Genomic DNA, 17,580 nt, shown 5'->3' with positions numbered 1-17,580 from the left:
AGATATCCCCAGTTCTGAATTTTCCTCCTTTGGAAAATTCACTTAAATATGATAAATTTGGGGCCACAGACTTTTGAGTGGGTAACAATTTGTACACAAACTTCGGGTGGTGTGGAAATTTATGAGAGAACCATTGAGAGGTAATGTTTCAGTAGAGTCTGGTATTCATGCAATGCCAAGTGGCTAACAACTGTAAGTTGCTTCTTTGATTGTGATATATCTAGATTCACTGAAGCTTGGTGCTTCTTCCACCTAACCAATACTGTTTTTTAATAATTTTTGAAAATGTGATTAGATGGTGAGATCACATCTGAAGGAAGCCTAGCTTCAATGGAATAACTTCAGTGATGTAGTGTTTCCATCTCAGATGTTTTTGGCAATTGTTAATAGGCAAGTCTTGGCACAGGTGGTTAATACTGACCATAATGGCTTAAGTTTCAATTCCCTTCCAGTGAATTCAGATCAAATGTCAAATTCAGGGAGAAGAAATTGAAAAAATTCCAAAGGGTGGAAAAGATGAATTAAGATCTAGGGGCACCTGGGTAGCTCAGTCAGTTAAGCATCGAACTCTGGCTCAGATCATGATCTTGTAGTTCATGAGTCCAAGCCCTGTGTCGGGCTCTGTGCTGACAGCTCAGAGCCTGAAGCCTGCTTCAGATTCTGTGCGTGTCTCTCTCTCTCTCTGCCCCTTCCTCTCTCTCTAAAAAATAAATAAATATTAAAAAGGTTTTAAATCTAAATTAACGTTCTGCAGGATTTCAGGGTGTTGAGTTGTATGAAACAAAGATTGTGTTTTTAAATTTTTTTCCAGTGACAATAAAATTGTTAAGTAATTGTTGTATCCTAACAGAATAATTGGGTACAGTTTGCTTCCCAGAAATTATCTGGTACTTATTGAAGATGAAGTTGTGACCACTCTAGAAAAGAAATACTGCTAGAAAATATTAAATTTTTAAGAGAGAAGAAAATGTTTGTCACTTTTTCAAACAAGACAAAGTGATTTTTACTTGTATTTTCCTTTGCTGATCAATTTAGGACTCTAGTTCTTTGGTGTGACTCATGGTCTTTGTTTTAGAAATGTACTGTTTAGATGTTGTTGGGATCTTGGGAATTTTCTTGGAGGAGCTATTCCTAACAACTACATCGAGATCAAAAATCATTATATACTTTCTTCAATAACTTTCATTTTGATGATGTTAAATATTTCTTAAAAGATTTCTTTGCCTCCAATATGACCCAATAACGTTTTCCCAAAGGGGCTCTCTCAAGAATTTCACGAGGGTCTGGGGAAGTATCTGTTATGCATCGGTTCTAGTTTATATGAAAGAATATTAGATATTAGTCTCCTATGTAAAAACTAATCATGGAATATTTACGTTTATCTTGCTATCTTGAGAATTTAAAATTCCTAGTTTCTAAAATATCAGTCTTCAGGTATACAAAGTTGAACTGATGTAAATGAGGATACCTGGCTGATTAATAATGCATAACACTGGCCTCTTGATGTATGTAAAGCATTCTCCCTGATGAAACTTCTCGTTAATGTCAGTTGAGAAGGTATTTAGCACTCAGACCTCTATTCTTTAAAGTTGAGAGGGTCTTTATTTGGGCGAAAAAAAATCAAAGCATATCTTTGCCGCATTGTTGTGCTATCTTGGCTGCCAGGTGAGGTAATTTTGCTAAGAGGATGCTGATTCAGAGTCTTGCTTTCTTTCCTCACTCTTCCAAGAGTAGTGATTTTTCATAAGCCCAAATAGAAGACTGAGATAGGTGGGTGGGTTATCAACCTCTACTTGTTGTACTTTCATTCGTTCATCAAGCAGTTGTGAATGTTTTGTTTTGTTTTGTTTTGTTTTAAGATAGAGCAAGATCAAAATACCACAGCCTTATTACTAATAAGTTGAAATAGAAAATGTGCTTCAGATATGTATCTAAAATCAGACTTCCTCATATTTTTCCTTCAAAATAAAATCCATACACTCAGAAATGCAGACATCTCAGAAGCAGATGCCTCATTGACAGAGGCAGAGCCTGCTTTCAGAAAGCAGAGAAACTGTGCATCTTGAGGTGAAGCTGCTGGAAAGAAATCTTGGGGACGGGATTGACAGGCTCGGTTTCTTCCCCCTAATTAACCAATTAGATGTGTCACTATCCTCCTTGGGAAGGAGCGGGCCCCATGTGCTTCCATGTTTTTTCTCTACTAGTTGTGCACATTTTCCTTCATTTGTCTGAAAAGTATGAGATAGAGACTTGACTTCACCTCCTCATCTCTGCCCCTTTCCAAGTATGTGTTCCAAGTCAACAATTCATTAGGTGTTGTGAGAGAGGAAGGTAAGAAACTCAGATTCTCTGCCCCTAAAGCAATCTGGTATTAGAAGGGAACTTGATGCCCAAAGTGCAAAGTGTGAAAGAGACACATGTTATTACTTCTGGCATAAGAGAGACATCAAGGTAGGGAGAGCTTTTAAGCTGGACTTTGAAAGATAAGTAGGATTTAGTCAGGAAGACATGACCAGAAAGGCATTAAAAAATAGGAACAAACACAAAGTAATAAAAAATCAGACAACAGTTGAATTAAAAAAAAAAAAAAAAGATGGATGAGGGGTGCCCGGATGGCTCAGTTGGTTAAGCATCCTACTTCAGCTCAGGTCATGATATCATGGTGCATGAATTCAAACCCCGCATCAGGCTCTTTTCTGTCAGCACAGAACCCACTCTGGATCCACTGTTCCCCTATCTCTCTGTCCCTCCCTCACTCTTTCTATCTCTCAAAAATAAATAAACATTAAAAAATAGTTGAGAAGATGGATGCAAAGCACTCTGAAGGAAAAATAAGTTATGCAACAGAAATGGGGAGAAGAAGATTATATCTATCTATCTATCTATCTATCTATCTATATCTATATAGATATATCTATATATCTGCACACACAATAAGAGTGAGTTTTAGAATGTTGGTATGCTGGATTTCATACTTCTGGATTCAACTATTTAAGAACTACTCACAAAATTTCATGGCAATTCTAGATGGCGTTATGTCTACCTCATAGGTTTGTTCTGAATTTCACAAGTGTGTATGCATGTAACACTACTTAAAATAAATATTGATTGTGTGGCCTATGAACTTAGGGTTCAGATCATTTAGCTAAAGACCAAACCCACCAATCACTTCCAGAATAACGGTTGATGTAAAAATAGTTTAAAATAGTCTACTATCCTCAAACCAGAAAGTTAAGATTTAGTGCCCTCAAAAGGCTCTAGGAATACTGAGTCCCTCTCTGCAAAATTTTAAATTGTGGCAGATGAGAATGAGGAAAATAGAACACCATATTGAACTTTCTTCAGTTCTCAAACACACACTTTTGTTTCAATCTCAAACCCTAGCTTTCTGCCTGGAGTGTTTTTACTTTAACTGTTTCATGACCACCTCCTACTCCTCATTCATGTCAAAACTCAAACAATACTTGCTTAGAAAATCCCTCCTTGAATACTCTGAAGTTGTTTCCCTCCTATCTTAGGCACCGTGTTACAGCATCATGTTTTATTGTCAATCAGAGCACTTGGGAAATTACCATCTTTCACCGTCAACTAATATTTTTTTTTTCTGTCTTCTTCCTCTATGCAGAAATTCTTTGGGGTTAGGTAATGTTTCATTTCCCTGTATACTACTTTATTCCTGGCACACAGAAGAATTCCTATGAATCAACATATTATCAATAAATATTTGTTGGATGAATGAATAAATGATTGAATGTATGAATGGGCCATCTACTTGCAGAACTGACAGGTGTAAATCCTACACCTTGACTAATTTGGGAGCAGTAAGTTCATTTTTGATACATCCTTATGGATAAAATGAATCCTTAGAGTAATTGTCCTACATGGTTCATTTTGTTTTCAAAGAAAGATGTTGAAGTACACAAAAAGGTTAAAGAAAAAGCATTTCTATTGTTCTCACTCTTTTGGAATTTTCCCGTTTTTGTCTGTCAGAGCCTTGCTTTGCTTTGGCAGAGGTAGTTCCTAGTGTATATAAAGAACTGATGGTTGACGGCTATATCAAGAAGCACCTGGATATAGAAAAAGCCAACCAATGAGTTGCTTTCCCAATGATGCCATGCAACCAATGAGGCGAGTGATTGCTCTAAGCGGCCACATTTCCTTGATTCATCAGGGCATAACTGCTGTCCTGTGCCCTTGCTGTAGAGTATCATCCCCTGAGAAAGATACCAGAGAGTGGATAAAACTCAAGGAAAAGAGTAACAACAAATAAACAAAAAAGTTGAGCTGAACCTTCTAAAAATTTGTACTGCTGTCTTATCTCTTGAAACAGTTGTGAAAAACATGGGACCTTTTAATGGAACTTTTAGGCCCGTGTTATGTATCTCTGCGTACCCGAACTCCTATGACAGTAAGGCCGATTCCAAGTGGAAAAACAAACAGACAATCAAAAACAGATGGACCTGAAAAAAACTGAGCAACCCAGCATTTTTTACTATTTTGTTAGTCATTTCGAATTTTATAGTAAGCATTCATTATTTTTAAGTTCATTTATTTTTGAGAGAGACAGAGACAGAATGAGTGGGGTTGGGGCAGAGAGAGAAGAGAGAGAAAATCCCACACAGGCTCTACACCGCCAGCACAGAGACCGATGCGGGGCTGGAACTCACAACTGTGAGATCATGACCTGAGCCAAAACTAAGAACCAGTGGACTAATTGACTGAGCCACCCAGGCACCCCTATAATAAGCATTTGTTTAAAAGAGCCCAAACACCCACATTAATCCTCAATAGATGAATTCCCAATCATATCGTTTTCGGTGCTTTTCCCACTATACTAAGAAGTTGAAGACAATTGTGATTCAGAAGCTACAAGTAAAAAATATTTGAAACTAAACTTTCATCAGGAAAGACCTTTATATATGCCGAGCGCAAAAATGTTTCTGTCTTAACAAAGCATATTTTTAGGAAACAAATAGTAGTCATTTTAAAACATTTTCTGATGCCTTAAGTTTTGAGAATTTTCTTTTTGGCCACTATAATTGAAGATTATTAACTCAAGTTTATTGGGTAACTATTGTTCTAAATTCTCAAAAATAATGTTTGTGCTCTATCCAAATGTTACACTATCCTAATATGACATGGCGTGAATTCACATGCCTCAGAAAAAAATATTATATATGTAATTATATGCATAATCTGTTACTTAGATATTGGCAAGGAAGAATAAGTGTTGGAAGAGAAAGAAATAAATTTTAATGTAAGATGCCTGAAGAGTTTCAAATTTAATTTCTATGTCAAAGGACACTAAAATATTTATTCTTGGAACATAATAATAAACAAGGATTCTACATGGAAGCTTAAATGTTTCAAAAGCCATAAAGGATAATGCAAAATACAAAATAAAAAAAGTGTTTTTGGCCAATGCAATTTTAGGAACCAGTGATGGAATTACAAGTGTTTATAATTGGCATAATGTGTTATTTCACCATTTACTATTTTTCTGTAATAAAAAGGGAGATGACAAAGCATGGTTTCCAAAGAATGAATTTATTGCATTCATAGAAGCACTCAATTACAAAATGTTTGCTAAATCCAAGTACATGGAGAGCTAAAGTCAGCTTTTAGTTGTTCATGCTCAGTATCCATAATAATCTTTGAGATCAATTGCAATTGTGATTCCTAAGCAAGAAGGGTTTGCTGGGAAACGCAGTTTAGATGAGAAGTCTAGAAATCAATATGCTAGCATTAAATCAGGTCTCGTCTCTTTCCTGAGATTTTGTTTTCTTTTTTCCTAAACTTGTGGTTTTCCCCTTGGCTTATGATCTCACTGCATTCGCACTTTGTTTTTTTTGTTTTGTTTTTTTTTGTTTTTTTTTTTTTGTTATTTTTTTTAGAAAACAGTGTTATTGTTCGAAGAAACACTGGTATGCACATGGAGCCCTCCTGATTCAGTTATGCAAGCTTGAGAATGTCAGCCTGCTCTCAGCTCTAAAATTGTATTTGCCTCGCTGCGTTATTTCTCTTTCGCAAGGGTCCTCGTGCCTTGGGATCCGGCCCCAAGATGGAAGTTTTGAAAGAGCTAATCATGAATCATAATGGTCGGAGGAGTTCGGAATAAATGGATGAGAACCTATAACAGCACCTTAGTGTTACCATAGAAAAGAAGTGGTCTTTGGGTGTTTGGTTTGATGTCTGATTCCTCCATTGACTGGTGACAAAACAGTAGAGCTAGAGTGTAGAAAAAGAAAACGGAAGTTTTGCCCATAAAATCTTGACCGCTTCAGGGAAGAAAGTGCATTTCCTTTAGTATTCATGGGAAGGAACTCTGGCTTGCTCTAAGACTGGTTGTTATTTTACAGTTCATTAATCACTGAGGGTAAAGGGCTCTGGAGGAGCGGAGGGAAGCTGGGGTCAGCCAGCCAGCAGACAGCCCACGGTAATGACAGTGTTGTGGAGGTCTCCGGCTGAGGGCAGCCAGCCCAGGCACAGGGACTGTTATGATTAGTCACCGTAACCGGTTTGGCTCCGTGTGCCCTCTGCTTTCAAAGAAAGCAACGCTTAAACTTTCAAGTCCCCTGATGTAAGCATCCAATGCAAATAGATTTCTCAAAGTTACAACAGCTGAGAGGGATTGAAGAGATAACGAGTGTATCAAAAGGTACAATAATGTTCCTTTTCCTTAAAACAGTTGCCAGTTGATCTGTAAAAACGTTGCAGATTTGACAGAATAATTATCACTTGTTCAATATTAAACATGCAGTTATTGTACCACAGGTATATTCTTTTAGTTTCCCAATTTTTTCTTCTTTCTCTTATTCCTCCCTGAACTCAATCTGCAGTAAACATTATATAAACTTGATTTGCAGAGCTCTTATGGTCAGAAATCCTGGCCAAAATATTGGGACTGTAACTCGATCAATATAATAGTTGAGTATATTTACAAAAACAATAAAAAAAAAATCTAACACTTTCTTTGTAAAAGCCTTAAAAGAAACACATTTCTTCTTTCAGGTAAAAATTCTTTATAAATACCAGGAAAGTGCCCAGAATTGAATGCCTTTCAAATAATATCAGACATTTTCTGATATATGACGGTTTTATTTAAAGGCTTTGGTGATAGTTTTCATGTTATAAATTTTGCCATCAATAATTTCTATTGTTTTGTGTCCTTATATAAAGAGCATTATATTAATAGAAAACTCAGTATTACACATATTTCAGATTTTAGTTGAGAATGCATCATCTTTCATTTAGCACCAAATAGGAAGCTTGCTTTTGCATTTCACGATTAGAAGTTTTGCTAAAGAAACTGGATTATTCAAAGTGAATTGTTAAGACAATGTGTCTTTTAATTTTTTTTTTTTAACATTAAATTTAAGGGAGCAGAGGGAAAGAGAGAATTCGATGTAGGCTCCAGGCTCAGCATGGAGTCCAATGTGAGGCTCGATCTCACAATCCTGGGATCATGACCTGCTTCAAAATCAAGAGTCAGACACTCAACTGACTGAGCCACCCAGATGTTTCACCAAGAAAATGTTTTAAAAGAACTAAAATATACTGAATATTGTGTTTGGAAACATAAAATATAGAAGTATGCATTTACTTATGAATAATTGAATTCCTAACTATAAACCCTTTATAATGTATTTTAAATACCTATAATGGACACTGTTAACCTTTTGCAGTCATTCATTATGTTTGAAGGAGATAATTTTTTGATACATGGTAACATAGCATCCCTCTTTGGATTAATTTTTTTCCTCATTGAGCATTCAATAAGTCTATGGAGAGACACATTTAAAACTTATTTTGATATTTATCTTCCCTGAGGGAAATTGTTTAACTATGACAGTGATAGGATATATTATCTGGTCTTTGCTTCATTTTTTTAGACATTCTTTTATTCCTACCATTTTATTTATTTTTTTTTTATTATTTTTTTATTTATTATTTTTTTTTAATTTTTTTTTCAACGTTTATTTATTTTGGGGACAGAGAGAGACAGAGCATGAACGGGGAAGGGGCAGAGAGAGAGGGAGACACAGAATGGGAAGCAGGCTCCAGGCTTTGAGCCATCAGCCCAGAGCCTGACGCGGGGCTCGAACTCACGGACCGCGAGATCGTGACCTCGCTGAAGTCGGACGCTTAACCGACTGCGCCACCCAGGCGCCCCATATTCCTACCATTTTAGAATAATGCTCCATTAGTCAGCTTGGCATAGATTGATAACAAAGAGCCTCCAAATCTCAAAGGCTTACAGCAATAAATAATTTTTAAAATCACATGACATGTTGCCTTCACTTCGGCTGTGACTCTATTTCACATCTTCAATCCAGGACAAAGTTGGAACAACAGACCTTAACATCTTAGTACATGAAGCTCATTTGACAGAAAAAAACAAAGGGAATGAGAAATGGCAGAGCCTCATGAAGGATCTTAATATTTTGCTCAAAAATGCCATGTGTCAGTTTCACTTACATTGGCCAAAACAAATAAGATGGCCTGATGTGGGGTAGAGAGCATCTTTTTTTTTTTTTTTTTTAATTGAAGTGCAGTTGACATATATTATTAGTTTCAGGCGTACAACATAGTGATTTGACAATTATGTACAGCACAAAATGCTCACCATGATAAGTACAGTTACCATCTGTCACCATACAAGGTTATTACAATATTATTGACTATATTCCTTTTGCTGTCATTTTCATCCCTGTGACTTACTTATTTTATTGGTCTTTGCTTTCTTTTTAAATTTTTTTTTACATTTTTATTTATTTTTGAGAGACAGAGAGAGACAGAGCACAAGTGGGGGAGGGGGAGAGAGAGAATGAGACACAGAATCCGAAGCAGGCTCCAGGTTCTGAGCTGTCAGCACAGAGCCCGACGTGGGGCTCAAACTCACGAACCATGAGATCATGGCCTGAGCTGAAGTCGGACACTTAACCGACTGAGCCACTCAGGCGCCCCTTGGTCTTTGCTTTCTAGTTCTCCTATAATACTATATGGATCCTAGAGGACTCCCTCTTAGGCAGCCTCAAGCCTTCAATCAGATCTTCTACCTGCCACAACTCTGAGCAACCACAAAGGCAAATGTATCTGATAGAAGGGAATTTGTGAGCTTTCAAGTTTGAAACTTCATAGATACAATGAGGGGCTTAATAAACCAAGAGACATGCAGATTTACTTAGGAGATGAAGATTACATAGACCAAAAAGTGGCACCTAGACCAACCTGCAGCAAAGCTGGTCAGTAGAATCAAGCTGCTTCCAGATGTAAATCAACTCATTTAGTAGAATTCTTATTCTTGGTTGGAAGAGTTTTGTTTGTTTGTTTTTGTCTGAGCTACCCTTTGCTTCTCCTTCTCCCTGACAACTATTCAAATTGTTTGCTGATGTCTGGGTTCATTCTTATATAACAGACCATAACAAACATTAGTGTCTTCCAAGTTTTGCCTAGGGTAATAGAAAAATCCAGCAGATAAATTATGGGTAAGGGAGACATTACATTTGTAAAAGGTTTCACCACAGGAATTCTTTAAATATTGTACTTCTCTAATGCAATTGAAATAATTCAATTAACTTTAAAAAAGACTTTCAGAAAGATATCCATATTTAGTTTTAGTTAATGCTTGTCATGTAGCTATTAGCACAGTGGTAATGTTTTGAAATTACACGAAAACTGAGGAAGCTTTCCAAGTCCTCTCAATGTTTATAATTTGTCAGGTTTAGAAATTTTGTGGAATTAGTCAAAAATATTTGTGGAGTATTTATCATATAAAAGGAATTGGCAGATTGAAAACATATATATGCATATACATATACACTAACATTAACATTTGGTTTCTTGTAAAATATGCATATATTTACTTTCATTTCATTTTTGAAAACAGTTATGAAAAATCATTGAAAATCCACAGGACTGGAGATTTGTACATGTGAAAACTTTTTCAAGAATAGTACAATAGAGGTTTTAGGTATCTTAAGAATAAATTAATGTTGATTTTTGGCAAAAAATTTAGAGTAGATGATTAAATGTTTTTCCTACCAGCTAAGATTTTGTTTGGTTGCAAGTAACAGAAATTGGACTACCGCTACTTAACCTAACAACATTTTATTTTATTTATTTTTTGCAAAAAGACGTCTCAGTCTAGACATTTATGCTAACTCAATGATGCTGAGTGATCTGGGTCCTTCTGTTTCTCATCCCTCATTTGTAGCTTTCTTCCTCATATTCCTCAGATTGCTGTTCTACTTCCAGGCATCACGACTGCAGAAGGTGTTTGCCCACCATGTGGATTCCTTTTCATCCAGAAAACAAAAGCAGAAATTATCTTCTGCTTGCATCTCAAGAGCCAAGACAATATGACATAACTATCTTCCAGATACACGTTACTGCTTCTCACCTAGTGCTCACAAATTGACCATTATTACATCTCTGCTTTGCTTTGACCAAACTTTAGTCTGGCTTCTGTCTTCTCCACAGGGCCCTGAACATCAGTTTGACCCCTAAGCAAGCACTAAAATGCTGAACACACTCCCCCTATCAGCTTAGGCGGCAAAGTAGCTGACCACAGCAAGACAGGTACTCTGTCAAACTGCACCAAATAGGCAATCTCCCTCCTTTTGCCAACTTCTTCCTTACTGCTTACCCCTCCCTCTATAAGAAAAGCTTTTCTCTTTTTGATTTTGAAATGCTTCTAGATTTCTGAGATCAGGGAGCTTTTTCTAATGGAATAGTCTTTCTTCTAAATAAAGTGTCTTCTTATCTAAGCCTGGGTTTGTTTTTATGACACTTGGCTTTCTGGTTTGGGTGAGTAGAGAGAAAGAAAGGTAGTGATATTGGGTATTAGATTGACCATGTAAAGTATCTACTGAAGTTTGTAAGTACTTAGCAGTGTTAAAGCAGAAGCTGGCCTGTTTGCCAGCATTGTTATATAAGGAAATCATTCATACATTGAAAGAGGCTTGACCCAGATGATCTGAGTGTTCCTCTCCAACTCTAGCAGAGTACAATTCTAAGCATGATTCACATAAACCCCAAAATCAGCTTTCAGGCAGAGATCATATCTAATTCTAATCAATTGAGAAAATATTTAGGAACAATACAATTTAAATTGGATTTTAATCAGGTGTATAATTTTAATAGTTGAGACAACAGCGGTGCATATTTAGTCAGGAATATATTCAGGATTTATAGTTCATTGCCATGAAGCTGTCTGGATCCTGTATTTAACCACCAATGATTTTCCAAGCGCCTAGCTTTTATAAGGATAATAACTACATTCAAGGTTCCCATACAGGCCAATATTTGACCCCCAAATATACTTTTTTTGGTTTAAAATATTGCGCTTATTCCCATTTTAGTTTAGTCTAGTCTTGGAGAGAAGGTAAAACAAGTATGCAGTTTTCTCTCCTTCAAGGAAGCAATGTGATAAAACTATATCTTGAGCTCATTGAAAGTAATTTAAGTCATCTAAAAGTGTCAAATATCTAATAAAATTTGGAACTAGGATAAGAAAAAAAAATCCTTCACTAATTCTCTGGAAAAATAATCCTGTTTTATGTATGCTGAAAGGTGTTAATGCAACTTTCAGGCAGAAGATATATATGGTTCTGTGTCTTAGCAGAAATGAATGCAATATTTATGAAAAAAGTAGAGATTGTTAAAAAATACATTGGGAAAACTTGAAAAATATTATTTTTCTCAACACTTACCAAACTTTACTTCATAAGCACTTTTCAGTCACATTAGCTTATTTGATTGCTTTCTGATTGGTTAAAAACTATCACAATTTTATCATATACTTGAGAGTCTATATTGACATGTCATTTTAGGAAAAAAGGGGACAGAAAATCGCTTTGGTAGTTTTTACTTAAGATTTTAATCCTATTGTAATATTTTTCTACTTGCTTTTAAATAGACTTTCATATTTTCTGGCTTCCAAAAGCAAATATTTTTGGGCATATACTCTACGAAACATTTCTGCTTGGTTCTAGGAATGAAATACTTGTGTCCAACTTGTATTTATGAATATTGTTAGTAGAAAATTTATGTTGTTGAGTCATGTAGTAGAATATATTTTTCTCTTCAGAAACATGAGGCTCCTTTTATTGATTTGTTTATGTTTTGAAAAGTTAAAAAAATACAGCAAGGTACAATAAGTAATATAACATAAACCAGTATGCCCACTACACAAAATTGGCCAATATGGACATGTTCTGCTTTCTGTATAAATATGAATCTGATTTCTATCCACTTATTCATCTTTTGTATATTTTAATATATTTTTTCTTTGAGTATCTCACACAATTTTTGTTAAACTTACTCTCAATAGGTACTAAAGGTAAATAGAAATTTCTTTGCTACTGTGAATGTTCATGTCTAGTACAGCACTTACTAATTTGTCATTGCTTATTTATAAGAATTCTAATGATTTTGGTATGTTGATATTATATCCAGCAAACTTACTAAACTCAGATTGTCTAAGATTGTCTTAGATGTTCTATATAAATGACTCTTCTGTAACTCCTTTTTAAATTTGTATGCTTCATATTTATTTTTCTTGAATTAAATATTGGCCAGGACATCCCATGCAAAGTTCAATAATTGAATGATGATAAAACACTTGTTTTATTTCTGACATTAATAGGAATGACTCTTATATTTTACTTGTAGGGATAATATTCCTAAAGATTTTTCATAGTACTTTATTAGGTAAAGATGTGCCCTTCTACTCCTAAATTGCTTTTTAAATAAATGGGTGTTGAATTTTCTAAATGATTTTTTTCCTGCACCTATTTTTCTCCATCATATGATCTATCAGTTTAACAGAGCCATATTTTATATTGAACTGCTATTTTTTTTTAATGTACCAACCTTGCATTCCTGGAATAAACATTCATGGTATTTTTGAGTTCTTTTAAATTCCACACTGAGTTGACTTTGGTTTCTATATTTTCTTTTGATTTCTTCATGTATTTTGAAAGGTTAGATTTAACTATTATACTCTTGCCTAATTCCCATGTATTCTATTTTAGATTCATAAAATGGGTAAGGTATTTTTCCCTAATTTTTTGTTTCTAAAATAGTTTGGTAGTATAAGGATTACTAATAACTTTAATATCTGGCAAAACTGACAGGTACAATGTTCTGGATCTACTGCCTATTTTAGAGAAAGGTTTTTAGTTTATTATTTTTTTTTCCAACCAGTTCAGTTTATTCATGGCTGCTGGTCTAGTCCACTTTTTGACTTATTAAATCAATTTTAGTAACTTATTTTTATACAAAATTGGCTATTTCATCTATCTGTTCCAATATGTTCACATAAAGTTATTTGTAATATTATCTTCTGATAGAACAATAATCTCTAATGGACTATTACCATTTTGTTTCTTGAAATTGCTAATACTGTTTATTTGTACCCTCTTTTTTTATTACTATTATATATATACATATATATATATTTTTTTTTCCGTAATCAATGTTGTTACTGGAACCCATGCCTAAGCCTGTCGTGCATGTAATTTTGTAGCTGTAGTAATTATTTCAGGAATGGACACCTGCCCTAATATGTGACCGTGGCAAAGGGGGAGAGGTTTTCGGGACCCCTTGGAAATATATGGGCTTTCCCTCAAGAGATGGATACAAAAAGAGGTGACTTGTTTCCTCTGAGCATTTTTGGGCAGATTTGTGGTTCCAAACTGCTCTAATCCTATTCATATCATCCCAATCAGAAAAGGCACTGAAACAGGATGAAATAGTCAAGCAAATATCAGGGAGGCTTAGATTCAGCTACTAAATTAAATCAACAATCCTATCTCTGAGCTTTCAGATAAGTGAGGCAAAAAAATTTCTTACTGTTTATGGCACTTGGAAAAAGTTTTGCTTATTTAAATCCTAACTGTTGGACCTCTATTATTTCTTTTCTGTTATGTCCTTTAGGTTTCCTCTATTTTTTTTTCCCTTAGCAATCTTTGTTACAGTTTCCACATAGTTGCCTCTATACCATAAGGTACATTCAGAAGTTGGTCAGTAAATGTTTTCCATGGGAAAGAAGAAAGCCACCATTTTTCTTCCTCCCTAACTCCATATTTGTAAGTTCTCCAACAAAATTCTCCGTCAATGTCCCTCAAGGCCACTGGCTGTTCTCCTTGCCCAGTGACACCACTATGGGTGGCCAACAGCATCTCTAGTTTGGGTGATCACAGGCCCCCAGAACCAGACTCCTTGACTGGCCACCCTCCTTCATGTTACAAACGGCACAACTAGACAGATTGTCCTAAACTGCAAATCTCTGCTACTTTTCTGCTTATAATCCTTTAAAGGCTGAATTGTCAGGAAATTTGTTGCAAATAGGAGCAACCAGCTGTGGCTAAGACTATCTTACAGGCACATTCTTCTCTGATTGACTGAGTTCAACCCCTCATAGGACCCTAACTTTCCAGGGTTGGGAGGAGGGAATATCTCTATGCCTTCCTTTTGGGAATTCTACCAAAAGGAAGAATGTTCATATAAGGCAATGTCAAATTGACAAATGAAAGTCAACAGTGGTCCTCAAATTCTCCAGTCCAAACTGCACAACATGACTTATAAAAGAAATAAATTGAGCTGCCCATGTTTTTGTTTCTTTGGAAATGTTCTTCTGGCTCTCATTCACCTTCCAGTTCTCAGCTTAGAATTTGCTTCCTTTCACTGGAAGCTTTCCTAAAACCCTCATGTCCAGGTTGGGAGTTCTTGTATATTCTCATAGAACAAGTTGTACCTACACCATCTTTATTATTTTAGACATAATTCTACATCTCCTTCACTGGACTTCACACTCTCCTTTATTTCTTCCTTGCATATAAAATGATGCATAGCACAACTACACACTCATTAAACATGTATTGAATAAATAAATAATGTATATGCGAGCATTCAGCGGAGTTCCTAGAAAATAGTATTCAGTGATGCTCTTTCTTCCTTCTTTTGTTTTTCTCCTTCCTAAGGTTGAAGTTGAGAGCTGTTGCCAACATGAACACAAACCCTGATGTACTAAAGGTGAACTTGGGACAGGAACGTTGACAGCCTTTAAAACTGACCACAATAATAATTTAATCCCAGTAATGCCTGTTAGGATTTTACTTTCCATCTAACCAGCAACCCTGGGTGTGAGGTCCAGCGTATACCTAGGATGCTTAATATCTTGCACGGTGTGGTAGCCTGTATTCTTTGCGATTAGAGTTGCGTCTTCATGTGCTGGTGGAGACACATGCCAACTGTGTAGATTTCCTTGACTTTACCGTCTTGACCCCAACATGCCTTGCATGATGGATTTACAAATGATGGTCATTTTCTATCTTACTTGGTGATAATTGAAGTTTTTCCCTTCTACATAAAATAATTTGGATATTTTTTTTTTTTAGTCAGAAACTATTATTTTCAAAATAGAACTCTGTAACTTTGAGAGGCAGGCTATATGGTGAAAATTACCTCATCTATTTATTCAGTCGATCTTATGTTAATTAGCATGCTGGGGGACCTACTAAGTTTTAGGCACTGGAATAGGCACAAATGGTACTGAGGTAAATAAGGGTCAATCCCTTTCTTGAGGGAGACAGACACATAAACCATTCATCCTAAAACAAGCAAACAAAACAATGAGTAAAGTGGAAGTACTGAGGAGAGGTGTCCCTGGGTAAAGGCAACAGTAGAAATTCTGTGTTCTTGATAGTCAAAGAGCGATAAGGCATAACAGAGTTTAATTGAAACACTAAGTCTTTCCTTGTTAAGTTCTCTAGTGCAAAAGAGGTCAGCTGTGGAGAATTAGTTAAAACAAATGTCAGCTGTATTCTACCCACGAAAATCAGACAATAATTGTGAAAGCTTTTGCTCAGAGGTATCTAGAAAACAGAACATTTAAAATCATAGTAACTGTGGACATAATTTCTAAAATAATTATTACAGATATTACTTATGAGCCATTAGGCATTAAGTAGAGGAGTTAGGGAGAGTTTCCTAACAATGACTCAAGAGCCATGTGTTCCTTACTAAAAAAATAAAAAGCATAAAAACATAAAAGAGTGGCTTGTGTTAATAGATACACAGTACTAACAAGAGAATGACTTATAGGCCAGGAAGCATTTATTTCCTTTTTAATTTTTTTTTAATTGAAGTGTAATGGGCCCCTTTAATACGTGTTCATGTGTCTGCCGGTCCACACATCCCGCCCTTGCACACACAGCATTCAGTCAAGGTCTCTGGCAACACGCATATCCAAAAGCCCACTGCAAACTTCCAACCCCCTCTTTGGTGGATGGCACCTTCCAGGAGGTGAAGCTTTCCAACTACAGAGGGATTGGTCCTCTTTCTGTCTGTTTGCATCGTGGAGATTATCACTTTCAGAGAGCATGCTGAGGACTTCTCCAAGCTGGGCTGGGAGGTGCTGGGGGTCTCTGTCTACTGAATTCACCCACCTGTCTTGGATAAACATTTCAGAGAAGGAAGGAGGTTTGGGCCTCCTGAACATGCCTCTGCCGGCAGATGTAACCATAAGCTTACCCCAAGATTATGGCATACAGAAGGAAGATGAAAGCATTGCCTACCAGGCCTCTTTATTATCCCCAGCAAGGGTGCCCTTGGCCAGATCACTGTCAATGATTTGCCTGTGGGGTTCCATGGACAAAGTTCTGGGACTGGCCCGGGCCTTTCAGTACTCAGGTGACCATAGGGAAATCTGTCCCACTGGATAGAAGCCAGGCAGAACCACAATCAATCACGATGTGGTCAACAGCTAGTAATACTTCTCCAAACACAGCTAGGCTGACAGGTGGAGAGCTTGGGCTCTAGGGCCCCACCTCTGCCCCTACGTGGATACCGCTGCTGACCCAGGAAAGGCTAGATCTGCCCCTTCAAACCCTGACCCAGGAAGGCTGGGCCAAGACCTTCTCTTTCTTCTAGCTGGGAGCTGGTGAGTGGTGACCCCCACCCTCTAGCCCACTTAGCTAGGCACAGGCCTAGAGGTGACCAATGAAAAATTAGGACAGACATAATTGCTATCCAGCCAGCTAGAAGTGCAATGAACATGTAGTGTTAGTTTAGTTTTAGGTGTACAATATAGTGATTCAGCAATTCTATACATATCTTAGTGCCCATCAAGCTAAGAGTACTTTTTTCTTAAGTTTATTTATTTATTTTTAAAAAGCGATTGAGAATACAAGTAGGGAAGGAACAGAGAGAGACAGGGAGAGAGAGAGAATCCCAAACAGGCTCTGCACTGTCAGCACAGAACCCAATGCAGAGCTCAAATTCACAAACCATGAGATAATGACCTGAGCCGAAATCAAGTTGGTTGCTTAACCCACTGAGCCACCCAGGTGCCCACGGTAAGTGTACTCTTAAACTCCTTTATCTATTTCATCCCTCCCCCTACTCATTTTCTCTCTGGCAACCACCAGTTCTCATTATTTAAGAATCTATTTTCTTTTGTCTCTTTCTCTCTCTCTTTCTCTCTCTCTCTCGTTTGTTTTGTTTCTTAAATTACACATGAGTAAAATCGTATAGTATTTGTCTTTCTCTGACTTATTTCACTTAGGATTAATA

General features: G+C 36.5%; 1 pseudogene; it reads left to right on the top strand.

Annotated features, from left to right (window-relative positions):
• The first annotated feature begins 14,121 nt into the window (after window positions 1–14,121).
• On the top strand, window positions 14,122–16,799 carry LOC121040058 (peroxiredoxin-2-like; annotated as a pseudogene).
• The last annotated feature ends 781 nt before the right edge of the window (window positions 16,800–17,580 follow it).

This window comes from Herpailurus yagouaroundi, unplaced genomic scaffold, assembly GCF_014898765.1.
Source record: "Herpailurus yagouaroundi ecotype Mexico unplaced genomic scaffold, PumYag 182, whole genome shotgun sequence".
Classification (NCBI taxonomy): Eukaryota; Metazoa; Chordata; class Mammalia; order Carnivora; family Felidae; genus Herpailurus; species Herpailurus yagouaroundi.
This window is presented reverse-complemented; position numbering and strand designations above follow the sequence as displayed.